The following is a 13,296-nucleotide window of genomic DNA, read 5'->3' on the forward strand; positions in this document are numbered from 1 at the left end:
CATGTATAAGTATATAAGGGGAAAATACAAATATATCTCCGAGGATCTGTTATACCAAGGAAGGTGACGGGCACAAGGGGGCATTCTTTGCGTCTGGAGGAGAGAAGGTTTTTCCACCAACATAGAAGAGGATTCTTTACTGTTAGGGCAGTGAGAATCTGGAATTGCTTGCCTGAGGAGGTGGTGATGGCGAACTCAGTCGAGGGGTTCAAGAGAGGCCTGGATGTCTTCCTGGAGCAGAACAATATTGTATCATACAATTATTAGGTTCTGTAGAAGGACGTAGATCTGGGGATTTATTCTGACGGAATATAGGCTGAACTGGATGGACAAATGTCTTTTTTCGGCCTTGCCAACTATGTTACTATGTTACTATAACCATGGATACCTAAGCTGCTGCAAATGCCTACTTGAGGTAAGCAACATAGCGAATCAGAAAAACAAAGGTTTTTCTTTTAGGTGAAATATATATATATATATATATATATATATATATATATATAGGTATCATTGTTACTTTCACAATCATTGTCACCTCATCACACAATTTTTCCATTTAGAATATATTGGGGTCAGAGAAGGAGAGCCGACAAGGAGCAGGGGTGCCACAATGCAATTTTAGGGCGCCAACCTCCGTGGCAAGTTAAGGAAGGTGGGTGAGATTGATATAGGGCTAGCTCCACTTTCCCTTCCCCTGTGTAATGTGATTTGATCCTATTGGACCCTTTTAGCTCCACCTTTTTCTAGTACTGAAAGAAAAGCCAAAGGAAGCCATATCAAAGTAATGTCAAGCTCAAAGAAAAGGCTCAAAAATTAGCAGAAATTAACTGGTGTGCATGCAGCATGTAACCGCATATTCACTCTGGCCACTGAACGGAAAAAAAATAAAGGCAGAAACATAATAAGTAAAAACTGTGCAGTAAATAAATAAACAGCAATAGTGCCTGAAAATATTAGAGGGTGCTTAGTTAATATATAATTTTGATTAAAAAGAATGCAAAAGTCATCCCACCACATCACTGTGACCGTAATTGGGACAGTCCTAACTCTAAAATTAAAAACCTTACCGTTTGTCAAGTGACATGCATGTGGATAAGGGCTGTCCACCTTTCATCATTTTTCACTGTATCATGGCTTCTAAGCAGGACGCCAGGACTTGCCTGAAGCACCGCTGTCATTTACCACTTAGCATAAGCATTGTGCCTGCCATGCACAACTACTAGAGGTGAGCTAAACACCTCCCCCCGCCCCCATACGTATTGTGATATTCTTCACATGGAGCACCCTCTCCTTTGGTTTATTTTAAGGCTATGTGCACGCGTTCAGGTTTTTTCACGTTTTTTTCGCGTTTTTTAGCGATAAAAACGCTATAAAAACTCATTAAAAATGCATACAATATGCATCCTATCATTTAGAATGCATTCTGCATGTTTTATGCACATGATGCGTTTTTTTCCGCAAAAAAAACGCATCTCGGTAAAAGAAGCATGTTCATTAATTTTGCGGATTTTCTGCATTTTTCCCGCTATTCTATGCATTTTGGAAAAACGCGTGAAAAACGTGTGAAAAACGCAGTAAAATCGCGGTAAAAACGCATGCGGGTTTCTGGCCGAAATGTCCAGTTTTTGTCAGGAAAATTTCTGCAAGAAATCCTGACGTGTGCACATACCCTAAATGTGTTTTTTAATAATTTTTTGTGGCCATAATTTAAAAAATGAGAAAAAAGGTCACTTATTTCCTTCATTTTTCCGCCAATATTGCCCAATATCAGCAAAAAAAGGGAGAATGTGTCGGTGATATTAAAGTGAAACCTCATATATCATGAAAAGAAAAAAAGAAAACGTTATTTTAATATCTGAAAGGAAAAAGATTTCATAGCTCTTTAAATGCATTTACGAAAAAAAAATGTGCCTGGTCAGCAACAAGAGTAAATGGACCGCTCTTGAATTGGTTAAATCAAGTTTTTGTGTTAAATATATATATATATTTGGCAATGTTTTTTTTCCCCATATCACAATCTTTATTCACATAAAAAATAGAAATCTTGCAGTTTTCACACTGACCAGTTGGACTTTTTTTTGCTTTCTGTTGTTTCTGGAAATCTACATGGGCATTAGTCTCTGAACAGACTCTGACCCAATGAAGTGTCTATTGAGTGTGTACAAAGGTCGTTGTGAAGGGCAGAGGAGCTAGGAGAACTGTGAACTCACCTATTGTGATAGGTGGATGATATGTTATCAGTTGTGTACAGAGGTGTTACCTGCCATTGTAGTCCTGCCTCTGTTGATAAATTCAGATTAGAGTTTAGCAAATTTTTCAATATTCGGTTCGGGTTATGATCGCCGGCGAATATTGTTTTTGCAGTATTCATAAAATATAGCCAAACGCCGCTGGAGTTAAGGAGTTGAAATGAGCAAATATGTTCGGAAACGATGGTCAAGCATAAATTTGGCACGAATAGGTTACGAATATGCCACTAATATGGCAAACTCGAACTCAGCGATCGTTTCTGAGCATATTCGCTCATCTCTAGTAGGGATCAGCTGATCTGTGGAAATTCAGATCATTGTACCCGACTGACGTTTCGTCCAAAGTTAGGCTCCGTCCCAGACCTGCACCCCAACTTGAACCTGTAATCTGTTGACATTAATGGGGGCCTGAACTTTGGAGCTGGAAAATCTCCCTATCTCCCTGGACTTCCGAATTCGTTTTCATTCATCTCTACTGATAAGGAGCTTAGAGAAATTTCCTTCAGATGACTCTAAAAAAAGCCCCAGTAGCCAGTGTGAAAATTGCAAGATTACAAATTTTTAATAAAGACCATTGTATAAAAAAATGTAAAAAAAAATACACAGCACAAAAACTTGATTTTAACAATAGTTCATTTTCTGATGACACATTCACTTTAAGCCCATCTCAGATAGATGTCATACTCACCTCAGCTCCCAGGCATAATAATCATAGTCCCCTCAGCTCTGTAAAGCCATGCAAGACGGTCTTCTTGGCATGAGATTGTGCCAGCCCAGGGACCTGGAAGACTCATGCATATTCAATTTCACAAACGGGAAGCTGTTTCCTCACAGGTGTTTGCACCATGGAGAAGCTACGAGTCTGAATTCATTGTCTGCCCATGGAGTACGGCTTGGTACAAAGGAATATAGAGGCATACATGACACTAATTAGGATGCCACATGCCTGTTGTCAGATGGAGCTGTCTATCGATATCTATTGAGGGACAGAGTAACTAAACACTCTTCAGGACTTTGCCAAGTTTTAAGAAAGGCAACGAGCACATTTATTTCTGCGATTACTTCAATAAAACTGCGGAGTATGCAGAGAGCAAAGTTTCAAACCCAACTAGTAAATAAAATTCCATCGATTATGATTAGAGTTGTCTTTTAAAGGGAACCTGTCAGCAGCTTTAGGGTACATGCAAAAAATTCAGCACCATGGACACCTCTCTTGGCAGTAAAAATGCTGTGTAATATTTGCATGTTTTTGCATACGATTTTTATATGTTTTTTCCTATTTAATTCAGCATTTAAAACAAGCTTAAAAAACTCGTCAAGAATTGACATGCTGTAGATTTGAAATTACAATCCAGTGTTTTGTTTTTTTTTACCAGGTTCACTAAATGCTAAAACCTTCCATTATGATTCTCCAGGTCATTATGAGTAGTGTTGAGCATTCCGATACTGCAAATATCAGGTATTGTCCGATATTCGCTGTATCGGAATTCCGATACCGAGTTCCGATACTTTTGCGATATCGGAAACCGGAATCAGAAGTTCCTATAGTGCAATGATGCACTATAATGGAGTGTGGGCGGAGACTGCGTGTGAGTGCGGGCGGGGTCTGTGCATGGGCGGGGTCTGTGCGTGACTGTGGGGGGCTCTGTGCATGTGTGCGGGGCTCTGTGCGTGTGTGCCGGGGCTCTGTGCGGCGTGCGGGGCTCTGTGCGTGTGTGCTTGGGCTTTGTGCATGTGTGTCGGGGCTCTGTGTGTGTGTGCCGGGGCTCTGTGCGTGTGTGCCGGGGCTCTGTGCGGGGCTCTGTGCGGGGCTCTGTGTGGCATGTCGGGGCTCTGTGCCTGTGTGCAGGCATTGTCCGATGGGACTACAAGTACCATTGGATGATGCCTACTACAGTGACAGTGATTGACACATTAGCCAATAATGGGAAAGTAGTAGTCCCATTATCCTGCTAATGTGTTGAATGAAAAAAAAAAACATACATGCTACATACATACTACATACATACAGTCTTCAAGAAAATGGCGCCGGAAAGTGCGGACTGCGCAGGCGCCGATTCCGGCAGCAGGACCAAGAAAATGGCGGCGGAAAGGAATCAGGTGGCGTAAGTAACAAATTGCTGTGGCATGATGTGCCACAGCTTCATGCCACAGCAATTTGTTACTTAAGCCATTCCATTCCGCCCATTTTCTTCGTCCTCCTGCTGCCGGAATCGGCTCCTGCGCAGTCCGCGCTTTCCGGCGCCATTTTCTTGAAGACACACTGCAGTGCACAGGCGCCGATTCCGGCAGCAGGACAAAGGAATCAGGTGGCATAAGTAACAAATTGCTGTGGCATGAAGTGCCACAGCTTCATGCCACAGCAATTTGTTACTTACGCCATTCCTTTCCGCCCATTTCCTTCGTCCTCCTGCTGCCGGAATTGGCGCCTGTGCAGTCCGTGCTTTCCGGTGCCATTTTCTTGAAGACCTGCAGTGTGTGTTCAAGAAAATGGCGCCGGAAAGCGCAGACTGCGCAGGCGCCGATCCCGGCAGCAGGAGGACGAAGAAAATGGGCGGAAAGGAATGGCATAAGTAACAAATTGCTGTGACATGAAGTGCCACAGCATAATCAGGGCGCAAATATGTGCACGGTGTCCCCCTGCTCCTGACCCCCTGCTCCCGGCAGTCCGCGCCTTCCAGAGTGTCCTTTTTTTTTCCTGACACTCTATAATGTAACGCTAGGAGCGTCGCACCTGCACAGTCTATAAAGGCTTCGGACAGAGTGACGCTCCCAGCATTATATTATATATATATATATACTGTACAGACCAAAAGTTTGGACACGCCTTGTCATTTAAAGATTTTTCTATATTTTCATGACTATGAAAATTGTAAATTCACACGGAAGCATGAAAACTATGAATTAACACATGTGGAATTATATACGTAACAAAAAAGTGTGAAACAACTGAAAATATGTCTTATATTCTAGGTTCTTCAAAGTAGCCACCTTTTGGTTTGATGACTGCTTTGCACACTCTTGGCATTCTGTTGATGAGCTTCAAGAGGTAGTCACCGGAAAAGGTCTTCCAACAATCTTGAAGGAGTTCCCATGCTTAGCACTTGTTGGCCCTTTTGCCTTCACTCTGCGGTGCAGCTCACCCATAACCATCCAGATTTGGTTCAGGTCTGGTGACAGTGGAGGCCAGGTCATCTGGTGTAGCACCCCATCACTCTCCTGGAGGTGTGTTTGGGGTCATTGTCCTGTTGAAAAATAAATGATGGTCCAACTAAACGCAAACCGGATGGAATATGTCACTGCAAGATGCTGTGGTAGCCATGCTGGTTCAGTATGCCTTCAATTTTAAATAAATCCCCAACAGTGTCACCAGCAAAGCACCCCCACACCATCACACCTCCTCCTCCATGCTTCACGGTGGGAACCAGGCATGTAGAGTCCATCCGTTCACCTTTTCTGCATCGCACAAAGACACGGTGGTTGGAACCAAAGATCTCAAATTTGGACTCATCAGACCAAGGCCCAGATTTCCACTGGTCCAATGTCCATTCATTGTGTTCTTTAGCCCAAACAAGTCTCTTCTGCTTGTTGCCTGTCCTTAGCAGTGGTTTCCTAGCAGCTCTTACGATGAAGGCCTGCTGCACAAAGTCTCCTCTTAACAGTTGTTGTAGAGATGTGTCTGCTGCTAGAACTCTGTGTGGCACTGACCTGGTCTCTAATCTAAGCTGCTGTTAACCTGCAATTTCTGAGGCTAGTGACTCAGATAAACTCATCCTCAGAAGCAGAGGTGACTCTTGGTCTTCCTTTCCTGGGGCGGTCCTCATGTGAGCCAGTTTCTTTGTAACGCTTGGTGGTTTTTGCCACTGCACTTGGGGACACTTTCAAAGTTTTCCCAATTTTTCATACTGACTGACCTTCATTTCTTAAAGTAATGGTGGCCACTCATTTCTCTTTACTTAGCTGCTTTTTTCTTGCCATAATACAAATTCTAACAGTCTATTCAGTAGGACTATCAGCTGTGTATCCACCACACTTCTGCACAACACAACTGATGGTCCCAACCCCATTTATAAGGCAAGAAATCCCACTTATTAAACCTGACAGAGCACACCTGTGAAATTAAAACCATTCCCGGTGACTACCTCTTGAAGCTCATCAAGAGAATGCCAGGAGTGTGCAAAGCAGTCATCAAAGCAAAAGGTGGCTACTTTGAAGAACCTAGAATATAAGACATAATTTCAGGTGTTTCACACTTTTTTGTTAAGTATATAATTCCACATGTGTTAATTCATAGTTTTGATGCCTTCAGTGTGAATGTACAATTTTCATAGTCATGAAAATACAGAAAAATCTTTAAATGACAAGGTGTGTCCAAACTTTTGGTCTGTACTGTATATATATATGTATATATATATATATATATATATATATATATATGTATATATATATATATATATATATATATAATATTTTTAAAAACTTTTTTTTTTTTTTACTTTTGGCATGCTTCAATAGTCTTCAGGGGAAACTAGAAGTTGCCATAATCCGATCAGCTGTGCTACATACAGGCGATGATCAGATCTCCTGTATGTAGTAGAATTGCTCACTTGCTATGAGAGCCGACCATCGGGCGGCACTCATAGCAAGCTGGTAGTGACAACCATACAGGTCTGCTGGAGACCTCTGGTTGTCATGCCAACCCATCAGTGACCCACGATCCTATGACGGGGTCATCGATGGGTGAGATTTCCAGAGCGCTTGCCGGAAGAGCACGTTAAATGCCGCTGTCAGAGATTGACCTACCATTTAGAAAGCTGGACCGCGAAACGTGCTACAGGGGCGTCAGGGAGTTCGTGGGATTCACTCTAGACCATGGGTAAGCCTTCTTGATTACCTCATTGCATTCTGAGACAGGCGGTATCTTTATTCATGTAACTGTGCAACAGACTTTTGATGGGCTGTGTCTCGATTACTTTGTGCAGTGGCATGTAAGCTAGGCTATTACCATGAGGAATTTTACCTCTTTCCCCACCTACTCCCCTGTACACTACTAGTTTGTTCCTTGGACTTTTTCTGTATTTTTTGTATTATGTCTTTTGATACACCTGTTTGTAACATTTACCAAATAAATGAAATATTTTAGAATGATTTGTGAGATTTTGTGCTTACTCCATGTGATTCATCTGGGAGTACTCTCACTCAAAAAAAATTTTTCCTGATGTTTTCGATGGGAGAGTGATATAATTTTACTCTTGGCCACGGTGTGGCTTCGTGCTTTATGACCCATTAAGTAAATGTCAGAGATTGACAGTTGCATTTAGCTAGTTAACAGCTACGGGTGGATCGCGATTCCACCCGTGACTGTTAGAGGCACATGTCAGCTGTTCAAAACAGCTGATGTGTGTTGAAAAAGATGTGGGCTCAGAGCCCACATCAAAGGGAGGGAGTCCGACATCAGCGTACTATTACGCCTGATATTGGAAAGAGTATATATATATATGTATATATATATATAGTGAAAAAATTGGAACAGCATCAAATTACTACCTTACAAGGCAACAAGGCATGCTGAGCTCTTCCGACCAGCAATCCAATGGTCAAAAAGTAATAAACTCAAAAAAAAGGAAAAGCAGCACAAAACAATTGAAAAAAGTGGACTTTAATCCCTGAACGGCGTGGCAACGTTTCGAATGTGTTATCCTTTGTCAAGCAATGAGTACAAGAGTGAGAACACATTTTATATCCAACACATACATATCTCATTAGAAAATCATTAAATATAATAAAGTCAATAGTATTAAACAATGTTATTGTGCATCATCAGTGTAACAGTGCAATTGTGCAAGTTACTCAGCCCATCAAACCACAGCTATTGATGGGTATTATGAATAACATACTGCGTGAAAATAATTAAAAATAGCTTAATAGCCAAATGTTATTAAAAACAAATCAGGTGTCCTTACTAACAATATTATAATCCAAGTACACTTACATACACAGCTCAGTAATGGCAGCCATGATCACGGCGTTCCCAAGTGCCTACTGCACATGTCTGTGACATCACAGTCAGGGACCCACAATGCTCTGCCCTGCAGCTGCTCAGAGCCTTCCGAGGACCATGGCGCCATGTTAGCTAGGGGCGGCTTTGCCCACACGGAGGACGGAACCACATAACTATTGCAATAGCAATATAAAAAATAATCCCGAACTCTGCATTACTCAGGAATTACTGTACAGAATATGAAAAACAAAAAATATATAAAAAATAATATATAATATCTAAAATATATATATATATATATAAAAAATATGTACAAAATTAAACTGCTCCATACACGGAGTGTCATAGTGCCATAGTGGGCAGGCCCATGCTCTCACAGGCTCTCATACTGGTTGGTATTCCACTTTATCCTGCTACATATTTATGGCACTATGCCACTTTTTAGGAGCATTTCCTTATGTTTACATAATATATTTATTTAAGGGTGATATTATTTATATACTTATTTTAGTATGCACAGCACTTTGCATGGTATTATATATTAGTTTACTCACCCTGTATGCCATTGCCCTATCATAGGTTTGGGAGTATGTAATGTGGTTATTTAACATGAGAGAGTACATTGGCTGTATTATCCACACAATAATAAATTTTGTAATGTAATTTTTTACATAGTTTTGAATATATTTGCTCTTTTATATGGTGTGGCAATTTACAGATATCCTGTGTTATCCTGTTTTCATCTACCGTGTTTGTTATCCCCTACATTATCCATTTTATAATTTTCCTCTAATAAAATAATGATTTTCTATATATATTGAGTCGTGCATCATATTTATAGTTTATATAATATCTGGTGGATGCACTCCATTTATTATATGTTGTTTTGGTTTGTGTACTGATATCAGAAAGAGGTTAAAGTAATTAATTGATGGACAAAATATACTGGTAGGAGCTAATGCAGCAGCGCTAACATATAGAAGGGGACCCAAGGAAAAGTCCATTTAGCTTGATAAGATATTGTGAGACACCTTTAGGTCGATATAGTTTAAGTTGAAAATACATCCAATGCATTATACATGGCATATGGCCCAGCCCATGCATATGGTCCAGCCCTCCACTCCTCCTGGGCAATCTGCACAAAAGCTGTACCACTCAGCATGTCCACATGGACCTTTCCTCTCTGAACCCTGGTCACACAGGTAATATACAGATGATCAGGTTTTTAAATACATCAGATAGGGATTGCATACATCAGTTAGGACTGCTCTGATATGGGTATACCTTGACGTTTGGTGGAGCAGCTTAGTATACATTTTTTGCAAAAAACGTATCAACCAAATAGCCTGTTTTTTACATCTTTTTACTAGCACTTGCGGATTACTGTGATTTTTTGAAACTGAGTGTTTTTGGTTCCACTATGCTCTTTTGTGTCTTCAAGTTCCCATGCAAAATAAGTCAATTTATAGAGATACTGTACTTGATCTGCTAATCCACTGAAATGAATGGATTTAATAAGACAAAATCCTGTCTTTTGAATGGCATTCACTGTTGTTATTTTCCTACTAATTTTATGAGCAGGCATCGACTGAATATTAAAGATGATCTTGGTAGAAGGGGCATCAGACATAATGCAGATGGCCTTCCAGCATTGAAGGGATTAAAAAGCTTCAAACAAAGTAAGAAATCTGAATGCCCAAGTGATCACAGATGCTGTTTTGTGCTGTTGGGACCTTGCTGCTATTATAATGAATGAAGGGCTGAGATCTTTTCACCTCCACATCTGCAATCAGTTACTGAGAAGAGCTTGAAGAATGCAGCTATTCAGTATTAACTATAGCCCTTGAATGGCTGCTGTATGAGAAGCAGCGAAGATCAGCCTCGCAACGGAGATAAGCTCTGTTGTAATCAGAGATTACGCCTCTTGTACTTTGATAACATTTATATGATAAATAGTTTTTTGATGCAGTATGGTGTATTATAAACCCTCATGTCTGGCTTCTTCAATAACTGCGATTTTAATGTTCAAAGACTAATTACTCTTGTGCTGAAATGCTCTATAAATTGTAGAAATATCACTGATATTCAAGGAGACATTAACCATATCATGTTTAGGGGTATGTTGTGTGACTGCCAGAGTGGTCCAAGGGGGCATATTTCATAAATTCTCTGATAAATACTTATTATGCTTGTAACCGGGTCTACCAAGCTGGGGTACCTCATTCAGTACCACCCCGTGTTTCAGGAGGTCCACTCTGCTTTGGCTGGAGTCTGAATGAAGGACGCTGGCTGGAATAGCTTGGTTACATGGGCGCATATAAAAGATCACTGCTTCTCCACGTATTTCCAGTCTGACAACACTTTACTCACACGACACCGAATATATCACACAGATACAGAGGGCAGGCCAATAGAAAAGTGGCAGGCCAGACATACATTACAATAGCCACAGGGGGCCGGAGCCTGCCGATATTTACTGTGGGAATTACAAAGGTGGGCGGCGGACAAAAGGGGAATATCGTGTCCCATCTACCCAGGGGCGCAGCCTGTGTGCTGATGCATTAGGGACATGCATCTCACATGGAACCTATTATACATACATATAACTGCACAACATATTCTGGGTGCTGAGTGGTTCCGGTTTTCCAAAACAAAGTGTTAGGTGTCAGGATCTTCCCGCTGCACGGGATAGATCCCAAGCCTTATCGGCCTCTGCGGTCTCCCGTTCGGACTCGGTCGCTGCGGGTGCTGATTAGCATAGACATCGGTCCCAGCATCTTGCTCAGGCTCACAGTGTTCATTTGGTTACTGCTGGCTCTCCAGCCAAGTTAATAGCAACCAGCGATAGGCAGCTGAAGCCTTCTGGAGTCCAGAAATCACCTTACTGAGCATGTCCGTGAGGTGGCCTCTTCTCATTTGTGGACATACATCAGCTGCTCTGCTGATGTGGCTGCTCTGGATTGGTTCTCGGTCAAGGTCCTGTCTATCTGGACATGAGTCTAGTGTATAGAAGGCTCTCAGAGGCGTATGCCGATGCGCTAGTATCATTTATGTGTGGTTGTTGCCAGTGGATACTCTACCACTCTATCTGCAGGTGTTGTGTGTCTGTCTAGACTTGGGACTGTACACATAGGCAAGCAGCTAGCGTCAGTAGGAGCAATTAGCCATTGGCTTAGCATCTAGTTGCTACATGTGTGACGTTACCACAGTAGAGTTCAAGAGCAAGCAAAACCCTAGTCAGGGTATTATACTCAGCATCTGCTTCGTTCCTGTGTGCGAGTGACACTGTTCAGTTGCAGTGCGAGGTCAGTCCATGTGCTTGGTCAGTGACGTACAACTGGACATAGCACTCAGTACTCATTTGTGCTGCTTTTTCTCTGTGGAGTAACAGAGCTTGGAACTCTACCTCCTGTTCACATTGAGTGGCATTATCTCTGTGTGTACAAGCAATCGCTCGCTGAGAGTTCCGTCATTGCTTTCTAGCAGCAGTTATACATCTCTGCACGGTGGACCCCCTGTTGCAATTGCACTTCATTATTAATTTTATTTAGTGTAATCTGCCAACCCTAACACAAAGCCTATAAGAATATACATCAGAAAACTCATCTCACTTAATTGGTACAGATTGCATAGTGCACTATATGCTCTATTTCAATCCACCCATTTCTCCCCATAGGGTATCAGCACAGGAACCCAACAATGTCTTTACATTTAAAAAAAAATTGACTTTCGTATGCATCACATTAATAAAATATGCACAGTATTACATGTTTTAAAACTTTAGCCCAACTTACTTTTTCTCTTTCTACCTTGATGTGACCTCATCTCCTTATCTAAAATCCTCCTAGAAAGCGAGGAGGAGGCTGCTGTCCATCTCTTCTCCTTAGCCCCTTTTACTCTCTACCAATGTTTTTTTCTGTTAGATTACCTCTTCATAAGCTCTTTCTTGGTTGTATCAATCTACTTATCATACCATCAATAGTTTCTCTTTGTACTGTATGTTAAACATGATTCAATTTCCATAAGGCTTTTCAAACAATCTTCTACTTAATCTCCTATGAGTTGGAGCTACTGAATATTCCATAGTGGTAGACCTGTTCTTACCTCCCTGGAAACACAACATCTCCTTGAGACGTTCATCTCTGACTTTATGGTTGTGTAATCTGTGCATTTAGGGTGCATGACAGGTCGCTAGTTGATGCTACTCTATTAAAATTTTCACATTGCTGCACCAATGATGTTTGAGTACCACCCTCTTTCAAAGTAAATTAGCCTCTGCCCACTCAAATGGAGTGATTATAATATTGCCATAGCAGGACTCCCTAGGTAGTGTTCATTTGGCTACATCTGTTGTTCTGATGTGCGGATATCCAGATCTTTCCCCCAAATCATCTACGATCCAGAGTTAAATTGAGTCCTTAATTGATCACAGTTATTTAGACTACTGTCTGCCAGTAATGTGAATTTGGCCACTATATGGTGGAGACACTTTGGCACTATACAGTATTCTCATTTGTCATAATGGTTGTATTATTTCAGTAGTATATCTATTCCATAATGAGATGTCGGTACTGCACAGATCACTGTACTTAATGCAGTACCCTGGTCCCAGAATGGCCAGAGTCCTGAACCCGTATCCCTAGTCTCGGTGTGTCCTCTGTCCTGAACATTGTCCTCTGGTCCCGATGCAGCCAGAGTCCTGAAAGTTGGCCCCAGGTCCCGGTGTGGCCAGTGTCTTGAACCCGAATCCCTGCTCCTATTGTGGCCAGGAACCTGAACCAGAATTCCTTGTCTCAGTTTGGCCAGTGCCTGATTGTTGTCACCTGATCTCGATGCGGCCAGTCCTTTTCCTGAAGTCCTCTGGTCCCAGTGCAGCCATGACCTGAACATTGTGGCCCGGTCCTTGTGTAGCCAGTCTCTGATTCTTTATCCTAGACCAATGTGTCTGAACATAGCCCTATTCTGTGTCAGCAGCTGCAGTACCACAATCTGCTTAGGAATGGTACCTGGCGGCTGGCTGCTACCTGCAGCCTAGTCTGCCTCCAC

General features: G+C 41.8%; 1 protein-coding gene across 5 annotated transcripts in view; it reads right to left on the reverse strand.

The window, feature by feature from the left end:
* Positions 1-13,296, reverse strand: part of UNC5D (unc-5 netrin receptor D) — a 968,940-nt gene that overhangs the window by 285,513 nt on the left and 670,131 nt on the right. The gene's annotated exons all lie outside the window — the stretch shown is intronic.

The sequence above is a fragment of the Ranitomeya imitator genome, chromosome 4 (assembly GCF_032444005.1).
Source record: "Ranitomeya imitator isolate aRanImi1 chromosome 4, aRanImi1.pri, whole genome shotgun sequence".
Classification (NCBI taxonomy): domain Eukaryota; kingdom Metazoa; phylum Chordata; class Amphibia; order Anura; family Dendrobatidae; genus Ranitomeya; species Ranitomeya imitator.